Consider the following 6,000-nt stretch of genomic DNA (forward strand, 5'->3'; position numbering starts at 1 on the left):
ATTGGTACACTGTTTTTGAACTCATAATACATGATTTAATTATTGGCAAGGCAGTATATGTTCACCATTCAGAAAAAAAATACCAAGAAACTTTATGTGCATGACAATGAGAATTTTTCTCATTTAGCAGAAAACCAAAGCTTAACTGGGATCATTATAGGAGGTTTTCAGGCAAAATACAAACACTGAGAATAAGTAATGTTGCAATGTTGCAATTTATTTGGCAGATGAAATACCAAAGCATGATCAAAAGAAAGGATATATACATATGATAAATCTAGAAAATTTTATGAGGCTAGAACCTAAGATGTCTGAATTTCAAAATGTGGTGATCACAGTGATATACTACAAAAGATCCTTAAAGAAAAAGCATCTCTAAGACATTCTAGACTTTCTGTGCATGCATAAAGTTTTATGGTGTTGTTATAATTTTGTAATTTTAAGTTGTATTAGTACATTTTGTAATACATTCATCATGGGAATTTGGTCCATGTATATAACACATTCATTAAACTTGGTAGTAAACAATGAAGCAAAAAATGTTTTACTATCACTTAGCTTTTGCTTTGATACCATCATCCAAAGGCTATATCATTACTACTGCTTGGCTTCAATGAAATATTGAAATATTTCAAAAAAGCATTAATCAAATACAAATTTGAAACCATGACAGAATTCACATTGAAAAAGTCAGAATATTGTCATTACACCATTGCACCATATCAGATGCAATGTATGTTTTCACAGAAACTTTGGTGATAGTAATAAAGATGTAAATTACAGAATTCAAGCAAAAAGTATTTCAAAACTTTTTTTTTGAAAATCTATTTTGCAAGTTCTAATTTGACTGAATGTTTTTTGATGAAATAATGCACAATCATACATTCAAAATACAGTCTTTGAAAATTCTGTTACTCCATTTTAAAAAAAAATAGAAGTACAACAGAAGTAAAAATAATCAGAAGTACAGTCTGTGTCATGAATGCCAAAACATTGTATCTTTATATTGATGCCCATTGCTCCACCTGAGAAAATATTTAAAATGAGAAAGATTTTCCTTAACTTCAAATTCTACTGTTCACCTACAATTCAAAACTAAATTTCAAAATCAAACTTTTAAAAATTTTTGTACACTATATTATCTTAAATAAATAAGTATATGATTGTGAAAAATGCCATGGTCTTGATGACATTTGCTTTGAAGAATTAGAATGAAATGTGGTCAAAGAAAAATAATGATTTTGAGACACGGAGTAAACTCCATTATGATTTCTATATAACAGGAGAAGGAAAACCTGGTCTAACATAGAAGGATCAGGTCTGCAGGTAAGGTCTTTAGATTATCTGTTAAATAATAACTCTGGATCAGTTAATTGAAAAACACTACTTACTTATAAAAATAAACATAAAGACAAACATAGCAATTAAAAGAGCAGAAATCACAAGCTTAAAAGTAAAAATGATTAGTTTCCTTAAATCTTGACATTGTGAGTCCAGAATAGGTTGGTGAAGACCAGTTTTCAAGCTGTGTATCTCTGTATGCTTTTTCAGAACAATGTTGAAAGAAAGTTCAATTTTGCAACTGTTTTTTTACAAAAATAACAAATCAAGCATTGAAGCTGTCATAAAAACTTTGTTTTCTATGAAAGTGAGGTGTATAATTATTTTATAATACATCGTATATTATGATTCTGAGTTTCTAATTATTGACTATAATTTTTATTATCTATGTTTTTATTTTTACTACTTTGATTTGCATAATTCACATCAAAGTGATTTTACATTTGTTGTACTTTTTATTATGGATATATATTAAAATATAGAGCCTGTGTAAATTTTTACTTAAAGTTAAAAGAAACTTCTAATTCATATAAGCTCTATTTCAAATATTAGTGGTCCTGCTGCTACAGTCTCCACAGAAAATACACTTCATATTTAAAATAGTCAAAATCATGAAAACTGAGAGGAAAATGGTGGGAGTTGATGGATGGGTGGAGGAAATGAAAAGTTATTGTTCAATGAGTCTGAACTTTCAATTTGTTAAATGAGTAAACTAGAGAAATCTGCTTTATGACATTGTGCCTGAATGTATCAGTACTGTATTGTACTCTTAAAAGTTGTTAAAAGAATAGCTTTCAAATTAAGTATTCTTACCACGTTGCAAAAAAGAAAAAAATGATGAATGAAATAGTGTGGTTAGGTCATATTTTTCTATAAATTTCTATGTAGACATTTAAATAAAAGCTGATTAGTAGCATAAGTTCTGCTTCATGCTAATAAAGTAAAAATTGGGACAGGAAAGGAAATATCAATCACAGAAATGTTTTAAGAATTTTCAATGTCTTTCTAAACTCATGTACCTCCATACACTTTACCTTAATCTCCCGGGTCATCTGAAATATTGTCTAAAATTTCTTTTCTAAACATTAACTCTCATTTCTCTGCTGCATCTTAGCTGATTTGACATATTTCTTCATGGCTTTATCTACAATTTTGGAATGTCTTTGCTACCTCCTGCTTTCCCAAATCATAATTATGTCTTAGCATAAGACATAAAGCAGAGATCTAGACATTCACTGTAGGAGTTGGTGTTCATACACACCACATCCTAATCATTTTAACTTCCTCTTCCCACCCTTCCATCTTCTCCTTCCCATTTTCACAAGGTCCTTCTCCCTGGTTCCTGTCACCTAGCTTGTATTTTGTTCTTGACATTATTTGTACTTTGGGTTTTTTGTATAAGAGAAATATCGATCCTTCTTTGTCTGATTTACTTCACTTAGCATTGTGGTCTCAAGGTGCATCCATTTTCATACAAAGGACTCACATTTACCCTGCATGGCCAACTAGTGTCTGATGGGTACACAAGTGTATACCACACTCCACGTTTGCTTTCTCCATTCACCTATTGGATGCTTCCAAGATTTACCCATCATGAGTTGTGCTGCTATGAACAGCCATCCTATTTTTCTTGGTTTTAAAATAGCAAAAGTCCAGTGGGATGGTTAGCACTTGCAGTCCCAATCATTTGGAGACTGAGACAGGAAGACCCCTTGAACCTGAAGTTCAAGGCCAGCCTGGGCAACATACTGAGACCCCATGTCCAAAAAATTAGGTCTAAAGGGGCTGGGAATTTAGCTCAGAAGCACAAGGGCCTGCCTGGCAAGTGCAAGGTCATGAGTTTTATTCCTGCTGCCCCCCCAAAATAACTAGGTCTAGGAATTTAGTTTAAGGATAAAACATTCACCCAGCATGTGGAAGGCCCTGAGTTCAATCCCCAGCACCAAAAAATGAAAATAAGACCAGATGTAGTGACACATGCTTGTAAATGCCAGCACTCCAGAAGCTGAGGCAGAAGGATCGCCACAAGACTGACAAGTGACACAGTGAGTTCAAGGCCAGTCTTTCCTAAAAAGCAAGATGCTTAATAAAACAAAATTTAAATAAAAGTAAAATGCAAATTAAAAAAAATAAAAACCAGAGATCTAGAGAGTGGCTGACAGATAGTTCAAAAGCAGGTATCTTAAACAAGCCCTGTGAATGGTAAGAACACAAATGGAGACCTAAATTATATCTGGAAAATAAAGCATAAATAAAATGACAGGCTAAAAATAAATTCTTTTAAAAAGTATCAAGTGGAAATTCTAGAGTTGAAGAATATACTGATTGAAATGAAAAATTCAATATAGAGCTTCAATGGTATAATCAAATATAAGGTATACTGGCCATTTAAATTAACTACTCAGAGAGTCAAAAAGAATAAAGCATAAAGAAAACTATAGGACTTATGGGACATCATTAAGTGAAGCAATATCCATACTATAGAAAATCAATAAGGAGAAAATATATAGAGCACTTAATGTATTAAATAATGGCTGAAAACTTCCCAAAACTATACAGAGAAATGGACATACAGATTTATGAACACTAAAAGATCCCAACGAGGCTGCATTTAAAGAGGTCTACATTGAAAAACACTATTGTTAAATTGTCAAAAGTCAAAATCAAAGAAAGTTTGGAAGTAGCAAGAGAAAAGTTACTTATGTGCAAGGGAACTGCTTCACATAAGACTAACAGATTTCTCAATAGAAACATTACCGGCCAGGAGAAAGTGAAAAGATAGTTTCCAAGTACCAAAGTGGGGAAAACTGTCAACAAAAGATATAATACCCAGCAAAACTGTCCTTTAAAATAAATTAGAGATAAAGACATTCCCATAAGCAAAAACAAGGAGTGTGTCACTGTAGATCGACTTTACCAATCTTAAAAGGAATTCTTCAAGTTAGAATGAAATGATACTGAATAAAAATGTGAAAACATACAAAAGTACAAATACCTAGACAAGTTCAGAAAAAATGTAGTAAGCTTATGATGATGCATAAATCACTTAGCATAAAATCATTTAGTACTAAAGTTAAAAGACAAGGCATTAAGAATAATCATGATCACAAATTTCGTAAATGAATTCACAATATAAAAAAGTTAATTGGGGCTGGGAATTTAGCTCAGCGGCATAAGCGTCTGCCTTGCAAGCAGGCAGTCATGAGTTCGATCCCCGGTACTGATAAAAAGGAAAAAAGAATTAAAAAAAAAGATAAAAAAGTTAATTGTGCTTTATCAATAACATAATTGATGTGAAGAGTGAAAGATTTTGTTTTAGCATGAACTTTTAAATGTGATTTGAACTTATTAAACTAAAATAGACAGGTATAAGAAGCTTTTACAAGCCTCGCGGTGACTACAAAGAAAACCCTACAATAAATGATGAAAATACAACAAGAAAATAACCCAAATGCAGTTGTATCTCATTTTACTGTAATTCATTTAATTATATTTTAAGCATAACAGTTTTATTTCAAATCAAAGGCTTGTGGCAGCTCTGTATAGAACAGGTTTGTCAGCATTTTTCTGATACGATGTGATCATTTTCTATTTCCTTGTCACATTTTGATAATTCAAATCATTGCCTTTAAAAGTTTTTCATTATTGTATATGTAACTGTAATCAGTGACCTTTGATGTTACTATTGTAATTGTTTTGAAATGTCATAAGCTGTCCATAAAAGATGGCAAACTTAACTGACGGATGCTTTATTTGTTCTGACTGATGGGCTCATCTCTTTCATTCCCTCTTATGAGCTCATCATACTCCCTGAAACTCAATATTGTTAAAATTAGTTCAATTACTAACCCTAAAATTGATTCTTACTGTTCAAGTGAAAGGAAAAACTGCACGCCTCTCACTTTATATCAAAAGCTTAAAATGATTTAGCTTAGTGATGAAAGTATATCAAAGTCAAGACAGACTGTGATGTATAAGCAGTGAATGCAAAGAAAAAATTATTGAAGGAAATTAAAAGTGCTATTTCAATGACAACATTAACAATAAAAAGTGAAACACACTTAATACCGACATACAAAAAATTTTAGGTATCTAGATCGGAGAGCAAAACAACAGCCACATTAGGCCAAAGCCCAGTTCAGAGGAAGGCTGTTTCTTCGTTCTATGAATACGGCCTGTGAGAGGTGGAAGTTTATAATTAGCAGCATAATTCCTGAGACTTAATAATGAAGCTATCTCAAAATACATCAGTGTAGGGTGAAGTACCAGTTCTGATGTAGAAGCGCAGCAAATGATCCAGAGCATTTAGGTGAGGTCAGTGATGAAGGTGGCTGCACAGAAAGACATGTTTTCAATGTAGATGAACTAGTCTTGTCCTGGAGGAAGATGCCATCTATGATTTTCAGAGCTAGAGAGGAAAAGTCAATGCTCAGCTTCAAATATTCAAAAAATAGATTGACTCTCTTTTTAGGAGTCAACTCAGCTAGTAACTTTTAAGTGAAGCCAGTTCTTATATGCCATTCCAATAATAGGACACATAAGGAGGAGATTGTGCCTACTTTGGTAAGAGGAACAATAAAATCCAAATAGAGCACACCTGCTCGCAACATGGTTCATTGAGTATTTTAAGCCCATTGTGGCAATCTATTGCTGAAAAAT

Source organism: Cavia porcellus, unplaced genomic scaffold, assembly GCF_034190915.1.
Source record: "Cavia porcellus strain 051 isolate PalLab524CR breed Dunkin Hartley unplaced genomic scaffold, mCavPor4.1 scaffold_8, whole genome shotgun sequence".
Taxonomy (NCBI): Eukaryota; Metazoa; Chordata; class Mammalia; order Rodentia; family Caviidae; genus Cavia; species Cavia porcellus.